Genomic DNA, 26,277 nt, shown 5'->3' with positions numbered 1-26,277 from the left:
GACCCCTCCATATGTGATGAAGTTTTGATCGAAAGACTTTTTCATGAAATATATCAACATATTCTTGTAATTGGACACATTGTTGAGGACTTATGAGTACCAAATATTAAGAAGACAAGAAAATGCATAAAACTAAAATGTACTTATACAAGGTTAGCCCTTGCAGTTATACTAAGCTCAATATGGTTATTAACATTATATAACATACAATAGCATGATGAATCTTTAATGAAGCCAACATTAAGTCCTTAAGTGGTAAGGTTTGGGAACATTACTAGGCTATGTTCCAAAAGAGCTTTTTTCTTGCAAGACGATGGTTGGCCTTCACTTTCTCCTTCAATGCACAATTTGAAACAATTTATGGCATTCATTGATGTCGAAATCTACCTAGCTTACATATCAAATATTGGTTTGCCAGAGTTTTTACAAAGATAGGAAACTCTTTAGGTCATTATTTAGAGGCAAACATGAATTTTATTAAGACTAACATTATGATAGTCACTCAGATTATGGTTGGAATTGATATTGGATATGGATTAGTATTGGGAGTGGTGATTTAGAATGACCCACCTATGGTTATTTTCGAGTTTGATTTTCAAGGTGTCCACTTAATATGTTTATATGCTATTAAATAACTCATATAGCTAAATATTGTTCATTTCCTTTCAATAAAAAGTTAGGGTAAAAAATCACCTACTTGCAACATTTTAAAGGGTCCTTCTCTTACAAAGAGAATCTCTCGTATGGAGGTTGGTATTGAAAAATTTGACTTGAGTACCGGAATGATAAAAGATTTAGAAAGTCTTTGGAGGTACTAGAATGTAAAGATATTATTGAAGAATTTCAACATATAATATTAACAAACATATAATATTTTAATAATTGAAATAAACCTTTTATTAATGTTGTATATATAGATGAAGATTAGCATATGCATAAATAATTCTCACTTATCCGCTTTGAATCGATCTTTAGTGGAAGCCAAAGCTAAGGCACATATAGAATTTGTAAGAAGGAAAAGGGTGAAGGCCAAAAATGTGGTTTAAATTGATGTTGGGTGCAAAGTTGCACAATCACAAATGATATTGGAATTTGTGTATGTTATCTTTATGCCGATCATTTGTTTTTCCCTTGTTGAAGTTTATTTTGATTAATAAATTTTGAGAATATTTGATAATGTAAATAAAAGAGGTTTGGATTGATAAATTTTGCGAATATTTAATTATGTAAATAAAAGAGGTTAATTGTTGACCTTTCTTATAGGGATTATAATTGTGATAGTTTATTATGATTGATTGTTATTTACAACAACATTGTATATTATTTAAATTAGCTATCAAATATTAGTTCAATATATGTATTATAATAATAGTTTAATCAGAGCATCACGTCACTGATGAAAATTAATTTTTATGGGTCCATAGGTCCTAGATCTACGACTCTAACACCAAGCGTGGGGACACTCCCTCTGATGCTAATTTTTTTTACTAGTTAGAGTAGAAATCAAGTTACTAGGTATAGGGAAAAATTCATATTTAACTTAGAATACTATAATAATAAGTAAATAAAAATTCTATCAACTAGTCATTTGATGGCCATGACCATTATGAAATTTCATCAATATTGAAAACACATATATTTGAGGTACATACATCAATAGTCATATTCTGAAATTCAATCATCATGACATTCACATTACATTCTGGTCATTATAAATACATCATTAATCATATAGAAAAAAATATTAATACACATTGTAGCATTCACCAAGGAGTGCAGTTTCAGTTCTTGGATTGGTTGTTGCTTGTGCCCCCTTGTCATCATCCACTTTCATGTGTGAATTTTGATCTGTTCTAACCAAATGTTAATGACTCATCAGTTTACCTCCTAGCCTACTCCTTGGGTACCCTTCCTCCCCGTGGAACCTCGAGATGCAATGGGGCTATAATATATTCGATAATTTATAGCCTTTGGAGGGGAGCACTCTTTTGTCAAGAGTCCCCCTCTCAAATGAAAGCCTAGCCTATACCAAATTGACTGTAGTGATAATCACTTTCAACATATATATAAAATTACAGATAAGGTTTAATAATAAAGGAGATGGGATTGATAAAACAATACCATGCTTGACACATACAACATGTATTGGAAATGGAGAAGGTCCCTTTGATAATTTAAGAAACTCAAATTCAAACCAAAAACCCCAAAGACAAAGTAATTAAAGAATGCTGGAAAAGATGCAAAAATAAAATAAAATACATTAATAAAAATATATTAATAAAATATAATATATAGATGAAAATATATTAATAAAAATAATATATAGATAAAAATATATTAATAAAATATATCAATCCAAGTATATTCCAAGAAAATTGAAATTATCATGAAATTTTTGTTAATTGCACTCAGTAAGCCCATGGAATAACATTTTAATATTATGATTTATTTATAGATATTACATTCTGAAGAAGAAAAATAAATAAATAAATTAAGAATAATAATAATAATAATATAACAAAAATTATAGATAAAATATATTAAAAATTTACCACTCATTTATTTTTTTCATATAAAATATTTATATTTTAAATGATAAATAAAAAAATTGAACTAAAATAAAATAGAATATTTTAAATAATAAATTTCTATAAATTATAAATGTTATAATTGTTAATGGATAAATAAACTAAAAAAAAACTAATGTTGAATAAAAAAGTGATATATCTTTTCACTTTGGTTAACTTGCTTTGAAAATATAAATATATTTTTTTAAATAAAAATTAACCAAAAAAATTAGTTTTGTAAAATAAAAACTAACCAAATAGATGCTTGAAAAAAATTTGATGTCAAATAAATAAATGATATCTCATAATTTGAAAACAAATATTTTTCGAATAAAAGGAAACAAATAATTAATGGTTATTAAAATAAAATTTAAACATCAATTCAACCAATTATAAATGTTACTGTAAAATACATTATTTCACAGAGATAAATTAGGTATTTCAAGAGTTGTGGAAATAAATCAGGGTTGAGAACAACAAAATGCTATTTATTTGAACAAAAAAAAACTAGGAATAAGAGTAATGTAAACATTATTCGTTAGAATATAAACGTGCATAATGGATTATGAAAATTTAATTAACACTGAAGATAAAGAAGATATAACACAATCAAAAAACATAATGTTATGTATTTGAACAAAAAAACTAGGAATAAGAGTATTATAGAAACTATTCCTTAGCAGGAATGTAAAAGTGAATAATGCAAGGGTTATAAACATCAAATTAAGGGTGAAGAAAAAGAGAAAGTAGCACAATCAACCGTGACAATTTGGAGCTTATGTAATAGTAAACCTTTGTAATTCGAAGATAGAGTAAAATTCCCTAATAGAACTCACAAAAATTGCGTATATTTTTAAAAATATTCTCATATTATGAAATTTAATTCAAATATATATTTTATTATTATAAAAGATAGAAATTTTAGAAACCATTTCAAAGTAGAGGATACCTATGGAGGTAATTAAACTTAGTGATTGAGTAACGCACTTTAGGTTGATAAATGTAGTGATTGTGAGTAAAACAGTTTATGCACCACAAAACCATAGATACAATAAACTAGAGTATGCCCATGAATACATAGAAAAGAGTTATATAGATGAAGATTAGAAGATGCATAAATAATTCTCACTTCTCCTCTTTGAATCGATCTCGAGTGGAAGCCAAATCCAAGGCAAAGATAGGATTTGTAAGAAGGAAAATGGTGAAGGCCAAAAATGTAGTGCCGATATTGTTTTCAATTGCAAATTGATGCTAGGTGCAAAGTTGCACAATCACCAATCACATTGAAATTTGGGTATGGTATGTTTATGACGATAATTTGTTTTTTCCTGGTTGAAATTTATTTGGATTAATAAATTTTGAGAATATTTCATAATGTAAATAAAAGAGGTTTGGATTAATAAATTAATTGCTTGAACTTTTTTTATGGGGATTTCACTTGTGATAGTCTATGAAGATTGATTATGATTTACAACAATAATGTATATTATTTAAATTATATATTAAATATTAGTTCAATATATGTATTATAACAATAGTTTAATGAGAGCATCACGTCATTGATGAAAATCACAACAAAAAGTGAGGGACTGATGATGAAAGTGTGAGTTGACTTTCGACACAGGTGGAACAGTGCATAGACATTACCTTGATGGACTTGTACTTTTCCTGTTCAAGCTTGCACAAAAGGGTGCACTAACGAACTTGTTGTAGAATAAGCATGTTTCAGCAAGTGACTTTGACACTTATCAAATAACCATAAATCCATTAGGGAATGAATGATCACAAGATCCACATTAGGCTCTAAAATTCAAGTTAGACCAAATTTTGGAGGGTGTTTGTCATAAGGAAAACATAATGTTATGTCAGAAATGTCTCTCTATATTTTCATCCATATCCTCCATTGAATTGGTAGTATAAGGAGAGATCACCTAGTAATGTTATTGTGAAAACATTTTCTACATTAAAGGATGTTGTTTTGGATAAAAGCAAAACTCAATCCATCCTTGTAAGCCTAGGGGATTCCAAGCAAAAGGCTAAGGTTCATGAGAAGGGTTGAGAAATGATTTAGTTAAGGGAATTGGATTCCAGGTAGAAGCCCTTGTTAATATTTAGGGCTTAGCATTTGACTTATCTTCCTATGTGTCCCCTCCATATGTGATGAACTATGGATCAATGGACTTAGCTGATGAAATATATCAACATATTCCTATGATTTAACACATTGTTGAGGACTTATGATGCCCAAGTATTAACAAGAAGAGAAGAAAATGCATAAAAATAAAAGGTACTTATACAAGGTTAGTCCATACAGTGATATTAAGCACAATATGGTTGTTAACATAATATAACATACAATAGGAGGATGCATCTTCAAATGAATTTTTAATGAATCCAACATTAAGTCCTTATGTGTTAATGTTTGGGAATGTTATTAGGCTATGTTCCAATAGAGATTTTTTCTTGCAAGAGGATGGTTGGCCTCCACCTTTTTTTCAATGGGAGAATGTAGAAAATGAATCGTCTTCTTTTTCGTTATGGAAATAGGTGCTTCTCAATTTAAAAAGTTGCCCTCTCTCCTTTCATTCACAATTTGAAGCAATTGATGACATTAATCGATGATGAAATATACCTAGCTTACATATCAATTATTGGTTTGCTAGAGTCTTTACAAAGATACGAACCTCTTTAGGTCATTATTTGGAGGCAAACATGAATTTTATTAAGACTAAGAATACGACGGTCACTCAAATTATGATTGGAATCTATTTTGGAGGTGGATTAGTATTGGGAATGGTGATTTAGAAGGAGTTACCTATGGTTATTCCTGAGCTTGATTGCCATGTTCTTCCCTTAATATGTTAATATGCCATGAAATAATTCATATAGCTAAATATTTCTCATTTCCTTTCAATATAATGTTAGGGTAAAAAATCACCTACTCCAAACATTTTAAAGGGACCTTCACTAAAAAAAGAGCATTTCTCCTATGGAGGTTGGTATTGAAAAATTTGACTTGAATACTACAATCATAAAAGCTTTAGAAAGTCTCTAGAGGGACTAGAACCTAAAGATATTATTAAAGAATTTGAGGTTAACTAGAATGCCAATCACAAGGAGGTGACTAATATTTTGAAGTCAACTCAAGATAAAGGTATGTGATTGGAAGAATTAGATCCTTTACTTGTTTTGGTGATTGGATATAAAGTAATGATGGTGAATACGTAGGCATCTCCCTAGAAACTCTTGTTAGAAGGTCTTGATGATGATGCTCCATGTAAGGAGACTCATGATGCAATGAACCTTCAACTTATGCCCCTAAATTTCCTCTATAATTTTCTCATGAGAATCTCTCCTTCAGAGTTCCCTAGGGGTGAATGCAGTCCCTATTTCATTTCCAAGGCATACTGACCCTGCTAAGAAAAGTGACTCACCTAAATATGAGAAAAAGTATAACTTAAAACACATAAAACCTCCTCTTTATTAGAGGAAGGAAGGGTTAAGGATGTCTTAGACAATAACCTAGTGAAAGGGGGTAAACAATATTTTATATCTCATGCTTAAGAGAAAGTAGCATTGGAAGTATGATCTACTGAAAAAATTCCAATAATGCAGTTAGTTGGAGCAATAACCCTATCAAAATTTCATATTTAAATTTATTAATAAACATATAATATTTCAATAACTGAAATAATTTTTTTCTTTATGCTATATATATATATATATATATATATATATATATATATATATATATATATATATATATATATATATATAGATGAAGATTAACAGATGCATAAATAATTCTCACTTCTCCACTTTGAATTGATCTCGAGTGATGCAGGAGCATCCAGACACCTCAATGAAAGAAAATTAGAGAAAGAGGACAGGTGGACAACCACATGGACAGCCAGGCCAATCTTGAACAAGATTCAGTTAATAAACTAATTTTAGTTAAAAAACAGTTAAAACTGAATGTATGTGTAATAATAACTGAAAGATTCTTGAGTAAATCAAGAAGAAAAAGAGAGAAGAAAATCGTGTGTGTGAGAGAGAAGGAAAAATGTAGTCGCTGGAGAAATCTCGATTAAGGCTGAAATGCCTTAAAAATTGTAATCGACTATGTAAATAATAGAAATGAGATTGAAGCGAATTTAAGTCTGTCTGTATTTTTTATTTTATTTGTCAGGGCCCTCTGGAAATTTTGTGATTTACATTCATTGATTTTCCACCTTAATTGTTTGTTTTCCTTTTAATGCCTCGAAGTCGAAAACAGTGAAAAACCCATGGCATACCGGTGTTATCAGTGTAACGATGAGGTTTCCCTGAAACCCCATGAAGAAGTGTCTGAGATGGCCGACATGGATTTGCGGTGGCCATGACCACTGCTCAGAGAGCTCAGTATGATCGGATGGCCAACAATGCCAGGCCGAGGCACCAGAGATGAGCGAAGGTTGAAAGGACTGCGGACAGCTCCTATCATCGGCAGGTGTTAAGGACTTTGAGGGATTGAAGAAGAGAAAATGTGTGCAGCATATGGAATATGAAAATGTACCGGAACCAGAGCAAGAGCGAGAACCGGCTCCAGAGCCGAACCTGAACACGTTGATGTGTCGAGGCCTTCAAACTCAAAGGCACTCCTCGCCCTCGAAGCTATAGATGGCCCACTGTTGGTGACTAAGGAATTCGAATTGGAACGGGAAGTGTTTTTGCAACAGCCGAGGGGACATTACTTGGTTTCAATCTCCGGAAGGCCGCACAAAGTAGAGTATTAGCATTTTCTCTGGCAACGAATACCAGCGGGCTCGATTGGAGGCATGGACGGGATTATGGAAAACCACCAGCGCTGCTGACTGTGCTAAAGCAAACAGTGTGAGTTTGTCATAGGAGGTCATTTGGGAAATTTTGAAGTTGGTTCGGTTGGTTGATGAACAAGTTACCGGTCTTGTTGAAATCCGGAAGCAGTTGCCTGGCGAGAGATGACTTTTATTTTGGTTGGATCAGTAGGAAGTGTTGCTCAGTCATGTTGAGAAGACTGTGAGAAGTCTCAGAATGGCTTCGTGGGCCCATAACCCACAGGTCCCAAGATCGGACTTGAAAAAAAGAATACTGAAAACGGAGACCCCAGAATTCGTTTTCATCAAGTGGTATCAGAGCGGGAAAAGATTTCCTGCGGAGGAAAGTTTTTTTTGCATGCGAAGAAAGGAGGTACGAAGGAAGAAGAGGTACGGTAAGTTTTTTTAATTTATTTTGTGAAGGTGAGAAAATTGCAGCAAACCTAGAGTAGGAGTGCTCAATGGGTTCGAGAGGAGAGAACCGCGGAGATGTCGAGAGGACTAAGCTCAACAGAGAAGCTTGGTAGGGCATCTAGTAGCAGGGAGGACTTGCTATGGTAGAGGTTTGGTTGCAGCTCACAGAAGGCAGTTCCACTGACAAAGGGAAACAGTGGGTAGAATTGCGAAGGAAACACATATGACCAGGAGGTCATAATTTTGTACCTCGGGAGAATATGACCAGGAGGTCATAATTTTTGTACCTCGGGAGTCTGATGCAGGAGCATCCGGACACCTCAATGAAAGAAAATTAGAGAAAGAGGACAGGTGGACAACCACATGGATAGCCAGGCCAATCTTGAACAAGATTCAGTTAATAAACTAATTTTAGTTAAAAATCAGTTAAAACTGAATGTATGTGTAATAATAACTGAAAGATTCTTGAGTAAATCAAGAAGAAAAAGAGAGAAGAAAATCCTGTTTGTGAGAGAGAAGGCAAAAATGTAGTTGCTCGATAAATCTCGATTAAGGCTGAAATGCCTTAAAAATTGTAATTGACTCTGTAAATAATAGAAATGAGATTGAAGCGAATTTAAGTCTGTCTGTATTTTTTATTTTATTTGTCAGGGCCGTCCGGCAATTTTATGATTTACATTCATTGATTTTCCACCTTAATTGTTTGTTTTCCTTTTAATGCCTCGAAGTCGAAAACAGTGAAAAACCCATGGCATACCGGTGTTATCACTGAAACGGTGAGGTTTCCCTGAAACCCCATGAAGAAGTGTCTGAGATGGCCGACATGGGTTTGCGGTGGCCACGGCCACTGCTGAGAGAGCTCAGTATGATTGGATGGCCAACAATGCCAGGCCGAGGCACCAGAGATGAGCGAAGGTTGAAAGGACTTCGGACAGCTCCTATCATCAGCAGGTGTTAAGGACTTTGAGGGATTGAAGAAGAGAAAATGTGTGTAGCATATGGAATATGAAAATGTACCGGAAGAGAGAGAACCGGCTCCAGAGCCGAACCTGAACACGTTGATGTGTCGAGGCCTTCAAACTCAAAGGCACTCCTCACCCTCGAAGCTATAGATGGCCCACTGTTGGTGACTAAGGAATTCGAATCGGAACGGGAAGTGTTTTTGCAACAGCCGAGGGGACGTTACTTGGTTTCAATCTCCGGAAGGCCGCACAAAGTAGAGTATTAGCATTTTCTCTGGCAACGAATACCAGCGAGCTCGATTGGAGGCATGGACGGGATTATGGAAAACCACCAGCGCTGCTGACTGTGCTAAAGCAAACAGTGTGAGTTTGTCATAGGAGGTCGTTTGGGAAATTTTGAAGTTGGTTCGGTTGGTCGATGATGATGAACAGGTTACCGGTCTTGTTGAAATCCGGAAGCAGTTTCCTGGCGAGAGATGACTTTTATTGTGGTTGGATCAGTAGGAAGTGTTGCTCAGTCATGTTGAGAAGACTGTGAGAAGTCTCAGAATGGCTTCGTGGCGCCATAACCCACAGGTCCCAAGATCGGACTTGAAAAAAAGAATACTGAAAACGGAGACCCAGAATTCGTTTTCATCATCGAGTGGGAGTGAAAGCCAAGGCATATATAGGATTTGTAAGAAGGAAAACGGTGAAGGCAAAAAATGTAGTGCAAATTGATGTTGGATGAAAAATTGCACAATCACAAATGATATTGAAATTTTTGTATGGTATCTTTATGTCCATGATTTGTTTTCCGTTGGTTGAAGTTTCTTTGTATTAATAAATTTTGAGAATATCTCATAATGTAAATAAAAAAGGTTTGAATTCATAAATTTTGAGAATATTTCATGATGTAAATAAAATAGGTTAATTGTTTGACCTTTATTATAGGGTTTTCACTTGGGATAGGTTCTGATGATTGATTGTGATTTACAAAAATATTGTATATCATTTAAATTAGATACTAAATATTAACTTAATATATGTATTATAGCAATAGCTTAATGAGAGCAACACATCGTTGATGAAAATTAACTTTTATGGGTCCATGGGTCCTAGATCTACGACTATGATACCATGTGTGGGGACACTTGCTATGATGCCATTTTCTTTTTACTAATCAGAGTAGAAATTAGGTTACTAGGTATAGGGGGGAATTTCTATTTAAGATACAATACTATAATAATAAGTAAATAAACATTCTAATCAACTAGTGATTTGTTGGCCACGACCATTATGGAATTTCATCAATATTGAAAACACATAAATTTGAGGTACATGCATCAGTAGTCATATTGTGAAATTCAATCATCATGACATTCACATTACATTTTGGTCATTATAAAGACATCATTAATAATATAACAAAATTATTAATACACAATGGATCGTTCACCAAGGAGTGGAGTTTTGGTTCTCAGATTGGTTGTTTCTTGTGCTCCATTGCCGTCATCCACGTACATGTGTGAATGTTGATGTGCTCTGACCAAATGTTAATGATTCATCAGCTTACCTCCTAGCCTACTCTTTGGGTACCCTTCCTCCTGGTGTATCGCGGAGATGCAATGGGGCTATAAAATAGTGGAGAAGTTATATCCAGGGGAGGAGAACACTCTTTGCTCAAGAGTCCCCCTCTCAAAAGAAAGCCTCCACAATACCAAAGTGACTATAGTCATAATTATTGTCAACATATATAGAAAGTGACAGAGAAGGTTTAATAATAGAAGAGATGGTATTGATAAAATTATACCATGCTTGACATATGCAAAATGTATTGTAAATGGAGAAAGTCCCTTAGATAATTTAAGAAACTCATTCTTAGATTTGATTTCATTTTAATTTAGTAACATGTGGAACAAAAGAGGAACAAAATAATTGGAAATGCACCAAGAGGTGAGTTAACATGACAACATAGATGCATACATACCTAAAGAAAGGATTTACAATAATTCCTTGATGTTTTTACCAACAATAAGTCAGTTAAAATTATTCATTCCTTGCATTGGCATTGATGGTTTTTTCCATTTTTGGTATGTTGTTGTGAATGTGGTAGGAGGGTTGAAAATGGGATTTCAAATAACTCCTAACATACTAGGGTAGACCAAACAAACAAAAAGAATTTTAAAAAGCTATAAATTTTAAAAGCTAAGATAGGGTAGATTTAAAATTTAAAAATGTGACCTAAATATTGAAGGGAGAGAATATGAAATTAAGAGTAGCTTAAAATGCAATAAATATTGTTACTGAGAAAAATATCCATTAAGCAGCCCATTGACATCTAACAAAGTATCAAATCAAATGTAGGAGTGAGTTTGGAAGGTTTCCTCACCATTTTCAGTGCATGCTATGTTATATTAGTTGAACCTATTATAATTTTATCGACCACCACTCCTTCATTATTAATCCTCCTCTCTCATTTTTTTTGTAACAAATAACATATGTTGAATGCATCTCTGCATTGAGTTTATTGCTTGCAATATTGGTAGTGTAGTTATTCATCTCTTTCTTTACAGCCTTTCAGGTATAAAATGCTTTACTAATGTTTACTATATTTATTTCAGTTTACAATGCCTTATTTACCTTTATTATATTTAGTTTAGTGCACAACACTTTATTGTTTCTATTAAATATGCAACGAATGTCTATGAGGCAACTTTTAAATGAGCTGAAATTCAAACACGTAGCGGGAAAAAGCATCATCCAAGGCGGGAACATGATGAAGCTCAAATGTCATTTTTTTCACCCAAGTTAAATCGCCTCAAATCCAGCTTCGAACCCTCCAAAATCTGCACACACTAAAAATTGATACGTTAAAAAAGCAAGAAAATCAATTTTTAAGGATAGCTGCCGGAAAGAAAAGCAAAAACAGTTAGAAAAATAATTTATAACGGTTGGAAATAAATAAAAGCAATTTATAAAGATAGCTGATGGAGAGAAAAGCCAGAAAAACAATTTTTTAATTATATTTAATAGAGAGAAAAGAAAAAAAATTAAAGAAAGAAAGAAAAGCACTTTATCAAAATAGTTGATCGACATAAAAACAGTCAAAGTGATTTGGGGAACAAATTTTTATATTGTATCTACACTTTGACACGGACGGTTGTCAAACCATTGTTGGCCTTCAGGGGAAATGGAACTGCACCTCTGCTCTGGTCTCGAACCACTTATGCTGGGGAAATGCACTTGGACCTCTGCTCCGCTCTCGAACCACCTCTGCTAGATGAAATGGAACTGCACCTCTGCTCTGGTCTCGAACCACTTATGCTGGGAAAATGCACTTGGACCTCTACTCCGCTCTCGAACCACCTCTGCTAGATGAAATTGAGTTGCTGCCAAAACCAATCATGCTTCTGTCTCGGGCTTTCAAGTATCTATGCTTCTGTCTCGTGTTTCCAGGTTTATTTAACTTTTGTTTTCGTACCGATCTGTTTCAGGTGTTTCCAAAATAAAATAAACTCAAATCTAGGAGTGAGTTTGAAAGACTGCCTCGGTATCATTTATCGACCACATCTCTTTCATTATTAATCCTCCTCTTAATTGCAAAATGAAATGTCTCTGGCCTTCTCCCTTCTCTTTCCATCAATTCGGCTAGGGCGAATAACCACCCTCCTCTACAGTTCTCGCAATATGTATATTTACAATCTCTCTAGGGCGTGATGTTTAGCCTTTTCTGATTCCTAGTTTATTGTTGCTGGTTGTTTACGTGGATAATGCTTGGAATAAGTCATGCTAATCTCAATGCAAAATATATGGTTTGCGGTTATTGTAGTTGTTTTTAATTATAATTTACAGTTATTCTAATTTAATATGTATGTGATATTGGAAGTGTTTTGCTATCCATTTAAATAAATTGATTTTAAATGACAACGAATTATATATATATATATATATATATATATATATATGATGAATTGTAGTTTTTAATATATGTTTATATTTATATTGATTTTCGTGTATCTGTGTTTTGTTTGCTTTATTGATACAAATTTGTTTAACATGTAAGGGGAGGGGGTAAGGAGAGAGGAGGAGAGCAGGGGGAGAGTGGGAAGGAGAGAAGAGAGGGAGTGAGGGTGTAGAGAAACATATAAAGGAGGGATGGATGAAAAGAGATAGATAGGGAGATAGAGGGAGGAAATAGGGATGGAGAGAGAGGGAGAGGGAGGGAGAGAGAGAGGAAGAGAGGGTAGGAGATAGAGAGAGAGTAGTGGGAGGAAGGAGGGAGGATAGGAGGGAGACAAGTAGGGCGAGTGTGGAAAAGAGGGAGGGATGGGGAGAGAGAGTGAGAGAACGAGGGAGAGGGAGAGAGAGAGGAAGAGAGGGTGGGAAGGTGAAGGAGGATGGTAGGGAGAGATGGAGGAGGAGGAAGGCAGGAGGGGGAGAGAGAGAGAAAGTTAAGTGGGGGGAGAGAGAGATAGAGTTAAGTGTAGAGAGAGAGAGAACGAGAGAGAGAGAGAGTGAGGGAGAGGGAAAGTGTAAGGGAGAGAGTGACGGGGGGAGAGAAAGAAAGAGAGAGGGAGAGGGGAAGGGGGCTAGAGAGTGAGAGGGGAAGAGAGAGGGAGGGTCAGAGGTGGAAGGGGAGAGAGAAAGTCAATATAAGGTTGGGGGAGAGAGATAGAGAGTAGCAGGGAAAGAGAGATAACGATAGGGAGAGGGAGCTAAAGGTGGGGGAGAGAGTGAGAAAGAGAGAGAGAGAGAGAGAGAGAGAAAGAGAGAGAGAGGGTAACAGGGGCTGAGAGAAAGAGAGAGAGGGAGGAAGGGCGCATCGGAGAGAGAGAGGGTAAGGGGGGCTAACAGTGAGAGAGGGAGTGAGGGACAACAGTGAGAGTTAGAGGGAAGAGAAAGCAAAGAGGATAGGGAGGGAGAGAAAGAGAGGGAGGCAGGGAGATAGGGACAGAGAGATAGGGAGGGAGAGAGAGGGTGCAAGGGAAACAATGATGGAGAGAGAGAGAGAGAGAGAGAGAGAGAGAGAGAGGCAGGGTTAGAATGTGGGGCGAGGTAGAATGAGAGGGGGGATAATTTGGAGGGTTTGAGAGAGAGCGCAATGGAGGGAGGGAGAGAATGTGGGGGAGAGACAGAGGGAGCATGATAGTGGAGATAAAGAAAGGGAGCATCAGAGAGAGAGACATGAGGGAAGAGCATGATAGTGTGTGAGACAAATATGGACATCGAGAAGAGGGGGAGAAAGAGAGGGAGTCATGGGAAAATAGTGTGGGCTTGAGAGAGAGGGAGATCGAGATATGTGGAAAATAGGGATGGTTTGAGAGATAGGGCATGGGAGATAGAGAGAGAGAGAGAATAAGAAGGGGAGATTGAGAGATAGGGTGTGGAGATAAAGATATCGACAACATGTAGAAGAGAGTGGGGAGAGAGGGATGCAAGGATTGAGAGAAAATGATAGAGTGAGGGAGGGAGGACAAAGAGGTAGGGGTGGGGGGATAACGAGAGAAGGAGAGGGAGCAGATGGGTAGATAAATTAAAGGGGAAGGATCATGAGATAGAGATGAGTTGGGAGACAGTGGGAAGAGAAGGTGAGAGAGAGATCATGCAAGAGAGGGAAAGAGAGAGAGAGAGAGAGAGAGAGAGAGAGAGAGAGAGCTAAAAGCATATTTGCAACAACCCATAATAAGAATTAGAAAAATTACTTCATATACATCTCATATGGCTAGAAGTAAAAAATAATAAAAACTAAACAAATTATCATTATTTCAAATAATATTATTATTTATAAAAAATAATTCATATATACGTTAAGCATACATATATTTAAAAAACATGGAATAAGATTCTTAATCACGGAGATTTACCTGGACTTTACATTGGAGAATCTCAATCTATAAATAAACTTTGTTACAATCCCATTGGACAATAACATGCCTTATCAATACCACATGTCCCAAAAATCACAACTCACTTCATATGACATTTTTTTTAATTAATCAATTTAATTAAAATTGTTAAAAGAGCATAACTACTTTTGAGATAAATCTCAACCATTGAATTTTGTATACTACTATCAATATTCTAAAATATTCCATGGAAGTTAAGTCCGTACTATTGATGTTACTAACAAAATCAAATAATACATGATATCTAAATGACAGGTAAAAATAAAAATCAAAAGCCATGTGAAGCAGACTTTTAAAAGGAAACCGTGATCAAGAATTTACTTGACAAGTGGGAGTGCCCATCAAATCTACACTCTAGTAATTGATGCATTCAAAAACATATTATAAATAACAAAAACTTACCAAAATATATTTCCTCTAATTCAAACCAAAAACTCCAAACAGAAAATAATTAAACAATGCTGAAAAAGATATAAAAATAAAATAAAATACATTAATAAAATATAATATATAGATAAAAATATATTATTAAAATATATGAATCAAAGTATATTACACCAAAAATTGAAATGATCGTAATTTTTTTGTAAATTTCACTAGTCTGAATCGTCCATGGAATAAGATTTTAATATTATGATTTATTTATAAATATTATATTCTAGATATAAAAGAAAGTTAAATATAACAAAATTTACAGATAAAGTATATTAAAAATTTACCACTCATTCATTTTTTTAATATAAAATATTTTAAATCATAGATTAAAAAGTTGAAATAAAATAAAATAAACATTTTAAACAATAACGTGCTATTCAATTTATGTAATAATGAACCTTTGTAATGGGAAACTAGAGTAAAAGTTCCAAATACAACTCACAAAAATTGTGTATATTTTTAAAAATATTATCAAATTATGAAATTTAAATGAAATACACATTTTATTATTTTAAAGACCATTTCAAAATAGATAGACTTAGTGATTGAGTAAAACAATTTAGGTTGATAAACTTAATGATTGCAAGTAAAACACTTTATGCACCATAAAACCCTAGATACAATAAACTAGAGTATGCCCATGAATACATATATAAGATTCTAATATTCTGATTTATTTATAAATATTACACTGAAAATTGAAATGATCATAATTTTTTTGTAAATTTCACTAGTAAGTCTGAATTGCCCATGGAATAAGATTTTAATATTATGATTTATTTATAAATATTATATTGGGAAAACAAAGTTAATATAACAAAATTTATAGATAAAATATATTAAAAATTTACTATTCATTTATTTTTTCATATAAAATATTTATATTTTAAATGATCAATTAAAAGGTTGAAATAAAATAAAATAGAATATTTTAAATAACAAATTTGTATATATTATAAATCTTATAATCATTAAGGGATAAATAAACTAAGAAAAAAACTAATGTTGAATAAAAAAAGTGACATAAGTCTTCACTTCAGTTAACTTGCAAAATATAAATATATTTTTTCAAATAAAAGTTAACCAAATAGATGCTGCAAACAAAATGTGATGTCAAATAAATAAGTGATGTCTCATAATTTGGAAACAAATATTTTTGGAATAAAAGATGGAAAATAATTAATGGTTATTAAAATAAAATTTAAACATCAATTCAACCAATTATAAATGTTATTGCAAACTACATTATTTCATAGAGATAAATTAGGTATTTCAAGCATTGTGGAAATAAACCAAGGTTGACAACAACAAAATGCTATTTATTTGAACAAAAAAACTAGGAATAATAGTAATATAAACATTATTCCTTAGCAGGAATATATACGTGCATAATGGGTTATGAACATCAAATTAATGGTAAAGATAAAGAGAATGTAGCATAATCAAACAACATAATGCTATGTATTTGAACAAAAAAAATAGGAATAAAAGTATTAGTGACATTATTCCTTAGCAGGAATGTAAAAGTGAATTATGCAAGGGTTATGAACATCAAATTAAGGGTGAAGACAAAGATAATGTAGCACAATCAAGAAATTGTAGAGGAGCATGATAATTGGGAGGTTGGTGGATGATAAAATAGGATTACTCATAATAATTAGCATAGCTATATAAATTAAATGGGTGGTAAAAATTATTACGAGTGATTAAAATAATAATGCGCTATTTAATTTATGGAATATTGAACCTTGTTAATAGGAAAACAGTGTAAAAGTCCCAAATACAACTCACAAAAATTGTATATATTTTTAAAAATATTCTCAAATTATGGAATTTAAATCAAATATACATTTTATTATTATAAATGATAGAAATTTTAGAAACCATTTCAAAATAGAGGATACCTATGGACGTAATTAAACTTAGTGATTGAGTAAAACACTTTAGGTTGATAAATGTAGTGATTGTGAGTAAAACACTTTATGCACCAGAAAACCATAGACACAATAAACTAGAGTGAGCCCATGAATACATAGAAGATTAGAAGATGCATAAATAATTCTCACTTCTAAACTTCGAATCGACCTTGAGCTGAAGCCAAAGCCAACGCAAAGATAGGATTTGTAAGAAGGAAAAGGGTGAAGGCCAAAAATGTGGTGCCGATGTTGTTTGCAATTGCAAATTGATCCTTGGTGCAAAGTTGCATAATCACCAATGATATTGAAATTTGTGTATGATATCTTTATGCCGATCATTTGTTTTTCCATGGTTGAAATTTATTCGGATTAATAAATTATCAGAATATTTCATAATGTAAATAAAATAGGTTTGGATAAATAAATTAATTGTTTGAAATTTTTTATAGGGATTTCACTTTTGATAGTATTGTTGGTCAGGTAAATCCCCTCTGCGAACAGAGGCGATCCCACTAGCCTATAACAGAACTAGCCACAAACAAACCACGCTGCTACGCAAGTTCCTAGTTATGCATCAAAGGTGAATCAAGAAGACTAACCTGGAGTCCAATGCTATGATTGAAGCAGAGTTGATATCCTCGCTCCCTTGCTCCGACAGATCACAAACGAACACCTGCACATGCAAAGGAAGAGACAGATACCAACATAAAAACTACCAAGGCACAACTATATTTCAGTCAGAAAGGAAATAAATCAACACATCACCATGATAGATAATGAGATTGGAACTATAATAGCAGTTGCTCATCAATTAATAAATAGGAAAAGTTACAACCATTGTTCTGACGTCGACCCTTCTCCTGGCTCGGCGAATAACTATATGTGTCTTGCCATGCACCTCCTCTCCGGCAGCATAACCTCTCTAGCACTCACTAACATTCCTCCAAGAACTCAAGAACTCAACATCTAACACTGCATGACAAATAATCATCACTACTATCACTCAATCACTAGCACTAACACTAGCTTGTCCAATGCATAATGACAAGTTTATATAGATGAAGAAGGGAGGAGGATGCGATGAACCGGGACACCTTTTGCGGATTAGCATTATCCTCAAAAGCCATAAATATGGATAAAGCTCGACAAAAGACTGATTTTTTATCCTCAGAAAAGCTCCATGTAATGAAGGAAACAACAGTCGGACGTGCGTTAAGGCAAAAAGCATGACTAAATTTGGTTGGCGCGACTGTTGCTCTAAGACAGAGCGCCAATGGTCGCGCCCTCTTTTGAGGATCTCCATTATTGGCGCGGGTAGGATACTGTGGACTTGCGCCAATGGAAAAAGAGCACTTTTTAGGGATGATCTGCAGAAGGTGTCTTCAGGGAACATGGAGTACATACTCAGGGGAACATAATGCAAGTGTTTTTAGCCTTTGTCACTTCTTATAAATCCCGGGATGGGTCCTCCAAGGTACGGCAAGAGGAGTAACAGGGATGGTGACAAATTACTGTGTAACAAGTATTGATAGTGATTTGGAACAATAATGCATATTATTTAAATTAGATCTCAAATATTATTTCAATATATGTATTATAACAATATTTTAATGAGAGCATCATGTCACTCATGAAAATCGTAAGAAAATGTGAGGGACGGTTGATGGAAGTGTGCACTAACTTTTAACACAGGTGGAACATTGCATAAGCACCACCTTGATGGACTTGTTCTTTCCCTGTTCAAGCTTGCATAAAAGAGTGCACTCAAAAACTTGTTTTAGAATAAGAATGTGTTAGAAAGTGAGTTTAACACTTATCAACCAACCATAAAGTGATTATGGAACGAATGATCACAAGATCCACAGTAGGCTCCAAAATTCAAGTTAGACCAAATTTTGGAGGGAAATGTTTGTCTATATTTTCATCCATATCCTCTATCGAATGGGTAGTATAAGGAGAGATCACCTAGTAATGTTATTGTGAAAACATTGCCTACATTGAAGGAGGTTGTTTTGGATCAAAGAAACACTCAATCCATCCTTGTAAGCCTAGGGGATTCCAAGCAAAAGTCTAAGATTCCTGAGAAGGTTGAGAAATGATTCAGTTAAGGGAATTGGATTCCAAGTATAATCCCTCATAAATATTTAGGGCTCCGCATTTGACTTATCTCCCTATGTGACCTCTCCATATGTGATGAAGTGTGGATCGAAAGACTTTTCCCATGAAATATATCAACATATTCTTGTAATTGGACACATTGTTGAGGACTTATGAGGCTCAAATATTAAGAACAAAAGAAAAGGCATAAAACTAAAATGTACTTATACAAGGTTAGCCCTTGCAGTTATACTAAGCTCAATATGGTTATTAACATTATATAATATACAATAGCATGATGAATCTTTAATGAAGCCAACATTAAGTCCTTAAGTGGTAAGGTTTGGGAACATTACTAGGCTATGTTCCAAAAGACCTTTTTCCTTGCAAGACAATGGTTGGCCTTCACCTTCCATTCAATGGGGGAATGTAGAAAAGGCATTGTCTTCTTTTTCATTATGGAAATAGATGCTTCTCAGTTTAAAAAGTTGGTCTGTCTCCTTCAATGCACAATTTGAAACAATTGATGGCATTTATCGATGGTGAAATCTACCTAGCTTACATATCAAATATTGGTTTTCCAGAGTGTTTACAGAGATAGGAAACTGTTTAGGTCATTATTTAGAGGAAAACATGAATTTTATTAAGACTAACATTATGACAGTCACTCAGATTATGGTTGGGATATTGGAGATGGATTAGTTTTGGGAATGGTGATTTAGAATGACCCACCTATGGTTATTTTCGAGCTTGATTTTCATGGTCTCCACTTAATATATTTATATGCTATTAAATAATTCATATAGCTAAAGATTACTCATTTCCTTTCAATAAAAAGTTAGGGTAAAAGATCACTTACTTCCAACATTTTAAAGGGTCCTTCCCTGACAAAGAGAATCTCTCGTATGGAGGTTGGTATTGAAAAATTTGACTTGAGTACCACAACGATAAAGGATTTAGAATGTCTCTGGAGGTACTAGAATCTAAAGATATTATTCAAGAATTTGAAGATAAATAGAATGCCAATCCCAAGGATTTGACTAATATTTTGAAGTCAACTCAAGATAAAGGTATGTGTTTGAAAGAATTATCTCCTTTACTTGTTTTTGTGATTGGATATAAAGGAATGATGGTGAATACCTAGGCATATCCTTAGAAGCTCTTGTTAGATGTTCTTGATGATGATGCTCCCTGGAAGGAGACTCACGATGCAATGAACCGTCAACTTATGCCCTTATGTTTCCTCCATAAGTTTGTCATAGGAGTCTCTCCTTCAGAGTTCCCTAGGGGGTGAATGGAGTCCCGATTTCATTTCCAAGGCATATTGACCGTGCTAACCAAAATGACTCACCTGAATATGAGCAAAAGTATAACTTGGAACACATAAAAATTCCTCTTTATTAGAGGAAGGGAGGGTTAAGGATGTCTTAGCCAATAACCCAATGAAATGGGGCAAACAATACTTTATATCTCGAGCTCAAGAGAAAGTAGCATTGGAAGTATGACCTACTAAAAAAATCCAATAATGAGGTTAATTAGAGCAATGAACCTATCAAATTTTCATATTTAAATTTATTAACAAACATATAATATTTCAATAATTGAAATAAACGTTTTCTTCATGTTGTATATATAGATGAAGATTAGCATATGCATAAATAATTTTCACTTATCCACTTTGTATCGATCTTCAATGGAAGCCAAAGCTAAGGCACATATAGGATTTGTAAGAAGGAAAAGGGTGAAGGCCAAAAATGTGGTGTAAATTGCTGTTGGGTGCAAAGTTGCACAATCACAAATGGTATTTGAATTTGTGTATGGTATCTTTATGCTGATCATTTTTTTTCCCTTGTTCAAATTTATTTGGATTAATAAATTTTGAGAATATTTCATAATGTAAATAATAGAGGTTTGGATTGATACATTTTGCAAATATTTCATGATGTAAATAAAAGAGGTTCATTGTTGACCTTTCTTATAGGGATTATAATTGTGATAGTTTCTTATGATTGATTGTTATCTACAATGATATTGTATATTATTTAAATTAGCTATCAAATATTAGTTCAATATATGTATTATAATAATATTTTAATCAGAGAATCACGTCACTGATGAAAATTAATTTTTATGGGTCCATAGGTCCTAGATCTACGACTCTAATACCAAGCGTGGGGACACTCCCTCTAATGCTAATTTTTTACTAGTCAGAGTAGAAATCAAGCTACTAGGTATAGGGAAAAATTCATATTTAACTTAGAATACTATAATAATAAGTAAATAAACATTCTAATCAACTAGTCATTTGCTAGCCATGACCATTATGAAATTTCATCAATATTGAAAACACATAAATTTGAGGTACATACATCAATAGTCATATTCTGAAATTCAATCATCATGACATTCACATTACATTCTGATCATTATAAATACATCATTAATCATATAAAAAAAATATTAATACACAATGTAGCGTTCACAAAGGAGTGCAGTTCCAGTTCTTGGATTGGTTATTGCTTGTGCTTCCTTGTCGTCATCCACTTTCATGTGTGAATGTTGATGTGTTCTAATCAAATGTTAATGACTCATCAGTTTACCTCCTAGCCTACTCCTTGGGTACCCTTCCTCCTGGTGGAACCTCGAGATGCAATGGGGATATAAGATATTGGATAATTTATAGCTTGTGGAGGAGAGCACTCTTTTCTCAAGAGTCCCCCTCTCAAATGAAATCCTCGCCTATACCAAATTGACTGTAGTCATAATAACTGTCAACATATATATAAAATGACAAATAAGGTTTAATAATAGAGGAGATGGGATTGATAAAACAATACCATGCTTGACATATACAACATGTATTGGAAATGGAGAAGGTCCCTTTGATAATTTAAGAAATTAATTCTTAGATTTCATTTCATTTTATTTTAGTAACATGGGGAACAAAAAAATTGGAAATGCAGTGAGAGGTCAGTTAACATGACAAGAGAGGTGCATGCATATCTAAAGAAATGATTTACAATAATTTGTTGAGGTTTTGACCAAGAATAATTGATGTCAAATTCTTCATTCCTTGCATTCGCGTTGATGTTTTTTTCCATTTAGCTTATGTTGTTGTGAATGTGGTAGGGAGGTCCAAAATGGGATTTCAAATAACCTCTAACATACTAGGGTAGACCGCACAAAAAAAAAATTATGAATTTTAAAAAAATATGAAATTTTAAAAGCTAAGATAGATCAAAGCAGAGATGATTTAAAATTTAAAAATGGTGAGCTAAATCTTTGATAGAGACAATATCAAATTAAGTGATGCTTAAAATGAAATACATACAATTACTAAGAAAAATATCCATTACGCAGCCCATTGACATCTAACAAAGTATCAAATCAAATGTAGGAGTGAGATTGAAAGGTTTCCTCACCATTTTCGGTGCATGTTGTGTTATATAAGTTGAACCTGGCATCGTTTTATCGACAACATCTCCTTCATTATTAATACTCCTCTCTCATTTTGTGTCTAACTGCAAAATTAAATGTCTCCCCCTTCTCCCTTCTCCTTCCATGAACATGTCCTAACTCCATGGATTCAGCTTAGGGTTTATTTAGGGGTACAAAAAACATATGTTGAATGCATCTACGCATGGAGTTTATTGCTAGAAATATTCTTAGTGTAGGCATTGATCTCTTTCTTTACTTTCTTTTCGGGCATAAAATGTTTCACTAGGGTTTACTGTATTTTTTTTAGTGTACAATGCCTTACCTAGGTTTATTATATTTAGTTTAGTGCACAAAAATTTACTAGGTTTTTTTAGTTTAGTGTACAATGTCTTACTCATGTTTTCTATAGTTTATTGTTAAGAGTCCTCCTTTCAGTTCTCCATGGTGCTGCTAATCACTACCCTTCCTACAATTTCCTACTGACATGTAGCTCTCTATGTTCATTCTCTATTCATAGTTCTTTCAATATGTATATTTACAATCTATCTAGGGCATAATGTTTAGCCTTTTATGATTCCTAATTTATTGCTACTACTACAAACCATCGTTTATGTGGATAATTCTTGCAATAAGTTATGCTCATTTCAATGTTTGGTATACATTTATATCTTCAAAATATATTGTTTAGTATTATTGTAGTAGTTTAACCTTTCATGATTGGTTTGATAGATCTCACACTTTTTTATTAATTTGGTTTCAGTAGTAGTTAGTCATCAGCTAGGCCCAATTTCAATTAAGTAATATTTTAAAATATGAGGAGATGCATCTATTTGACATAAATTTTGTTGCATTTATCATTTTTTTTTTTTTATTAAATTGTGCTTATGTTGTTTTGGTTAGATTATTTATTTTTGCATAGAGTCTCAACTTTGTTTTTGAATCTTTATTTTCAAATAATTATTGTTTATTATGATTTGTTTTTTAGTCTTACTGGTTATTTTACTCTATTCTGAAAAAATAAAATTGTTTTGATATATTTTTGGAATATGTTTTTCTTTTTTTAAACTATAATTTAACCGTTATTCTAATTTAATAGGTATTTTAATTTATAAATTATAGTATCCTAGATTCATTTTAGTTTTGGATCTACCAAGCATTTAGATGCATCTTAACTTTAGATATACCAAGCACCCAAAAGGATCAAATCTCTTTGAGGTACAAGCCTCTTTTAGAATGAAAAATATTTGATCCCTCTCGTCCCTTGGTAGATCCAAAGTTAAGATGTGTCTAAGCTAGTTTAATTATTTGTTTTTATTAGAGATATTATGATTAACAAATTTTATAAGTTTTTCTTTCAAATATGTATAGTTATATATTAAAAGATTTTTTTATATCAATTTTATTTATTTAAAATGTGAAACCTATTCTCATATATATTTGTGTAGTATTGAATTTAAAGTGGTAATTTAATATTTTAACGCATTTTTTTGAGTATATTCTTCAACTAATTTTACTTGTATCAAAATCATCGCAATTAAATTAATGTCTAAACACATTAAATTAAATAATTTTTTATGAGTAATGACCTTTGCTTGAATTATAATATCTTACACAATATTCCAAGAGAAAACAACTAATAAATTTCATGATATTACCCATTGTCCAACGTTATTACAAATGTAAGTATCATTGTAAGAGAATTGATACTAACCATATTAATTTTCAAACTCTAAAAACTAGGCTTTCACAGGAAGAATGCTTTTCTCAAGAAGCTACACAACATTTGAAAGGATTGGTGGTAATGATGCTAATAGGTGGAGTATTTACAAAATGAATTTTGAAAGATACAACACCAACTAAGATAAATTGTTTAATTATTTAAATGTTAAAATATAGAAAATTTATGACAAATAATTGTAATTAATATAATTTTTTAAAATTAAAATTATTTTATAATAAGAAAAGAAATATTTTTAAAAAAAGTTTATTACAATTGTGGTACCATTTTATAAAGTATTTGAACCTTGATTTTAAGGATAGGCTAAATAGAGTTGTTTAGAAGATTTCATTATACCCATGCATATCTATATATTTTATTTCCTGTTAAAATTGTAGGATTGTGAATGGATGAAGGTCATAATTAAATTTATTCCTAAATACTCAAAATTAAATTGAGTGATGATTTCACCATGAATTATAATACGTTAAACAATATTATAAGAGAACAACTCAAAATTTAATTTTAAAAAGTGAACATACTAGGCATTATGAAATGTTATCACAAATGTAAGTATCATTATGAGAGAATGGATAAGTAGGATATTAATTTCTAAAATTTGAGAATCAAGTTCTTGTGAAAAACGCTTATTTGGAAAATCTCTTCAACATATCAAGATGCTTATTTGGAGAAGCTCCACAACATATGAAGGTGGAGATGGGTAAATGGTGGAAATAGTTTATGGGTTGATGATAAGTTCATTATTAAGAGCTTCCTACAAATAATTATCTGAGGCTTACGGTGGAAAAATGAGGTAGCATGATGGTAGTAAATGAAAATTATAAATTGGAAATTCAACCCTCTTGGCATTTTGTCCTAGATTGCTAAATAACACTCAAATCCCCAACCAAATTTTTCTGGAAGGAAAAAAATAAATTTCATAGTTAAAAACCACTAATTAAAATAAAATAAAAGTATAACTCCCATAATATTATAAATAAAATGAAAATATACCTACTAAACATATTGTAAGTGTAAGATTCAAAAACAATACCTAATAAATAGATTGTAATGACACAACCCTAACCTAACCTAAACTAGGTACGATGACTATTTCAAGTTTGATTTTCCGTGAATAAGGAGGTAAACACTATTTAAACTTAAACCTCATGTTTAGTAACAGTTGTATTATATACAAAAATATGTACATGTAGTACGACATAATTTAAAATTAACAAACTGTTTGCATTTTAGAAAAGGCATCTCATCAAATCAATTTTGGATCAAATCATGCACAAAACTAACCCCAATTTCAAGAGAAATATAACTTAGAGTGAGAACAATTTTGTTGATGATTTCTTAATTGCCTACTAGTAATGAAACAATTTAGAATGTAGCAGTAATTTGGAATGTAACAATATTAGCAGAACACCTTCGTAATGTTAAACATGCAGTGAATGTCTATGAGGCAACAGTCAAATGAGTTGAAATTCAAAGCTAAACACGTCGCCACAAAAACATCATCGAGGGCGGAAACGTGATGAATCTCAAATTTCCTTTTCTCACCGTAGCAGTAATTTGGAATGTAACAATATTAGCAGAACACCTTCGTAATGTTAAACATGCAGTGAATGTCTATGAGGCAACAGTCAAATGAGTTGAAATTCAAAGCTAAACACGTCGCCACAAAAACATCATCGAGGGCGGAAACGTGATGAATCTCAAATTTCTTTTTCTCACCCAAGTGAAACAGCCTCATATCCACCTTTGAAATGACATAAAAGCAAGAAAAACAATTTTTAAGGATAGTTGCGGGTGAGAAAAGTAAAACCGGTTAGAAAAAGAAAGAAAAGAAAAACAATTTATAACGGTTAGAAAATCAAGAAAAGCAATTTTTAATGATAGCTGATGGAGAGAAAAACAAGAGAAGAAAGTTTTAATAATATGTGATAGAGAGAAAAGCAAGAAAAGTTTAAAATTAGAAAAAAAGCAATTTATAAAAAGCAAT

The 26,277-nt window shown here is 32.8% G+C and overlaps 1 pseudogene; it reads left to right on the top strand.

The window, feature by feature from the left end:
* Positions 1 to 8,630: 8,630 nt before the first annotated feature.
* Positions 8,631 to 26,277, top strand: part of LOC149237908 (probably inactive leucine-rich repeat receptor-like protein kinase At3g28040) — a 70,748-nt pseudogene continuing 53,101 nt past the window's right edge.

This window comes from Pinus tabuliformis, chromosome 8, assembly GCF_031772625.1.
Source record: "Pinus tabuliformis cultivar Carrire ecotype Pingquan chromosome 8, CPIR1, whole genome shotgun sequence".
In the NCBI taxonomy this organism is placed as follows: Eukaryota; Viridiplantae; Streptophyta; class Pinopsida; order Pinales; family Pinaceae; genus Pinus; species Pinus tabuliformis.
This window is presented reverse-complemented; position numbering and strand designations above follow the sequence as displayed.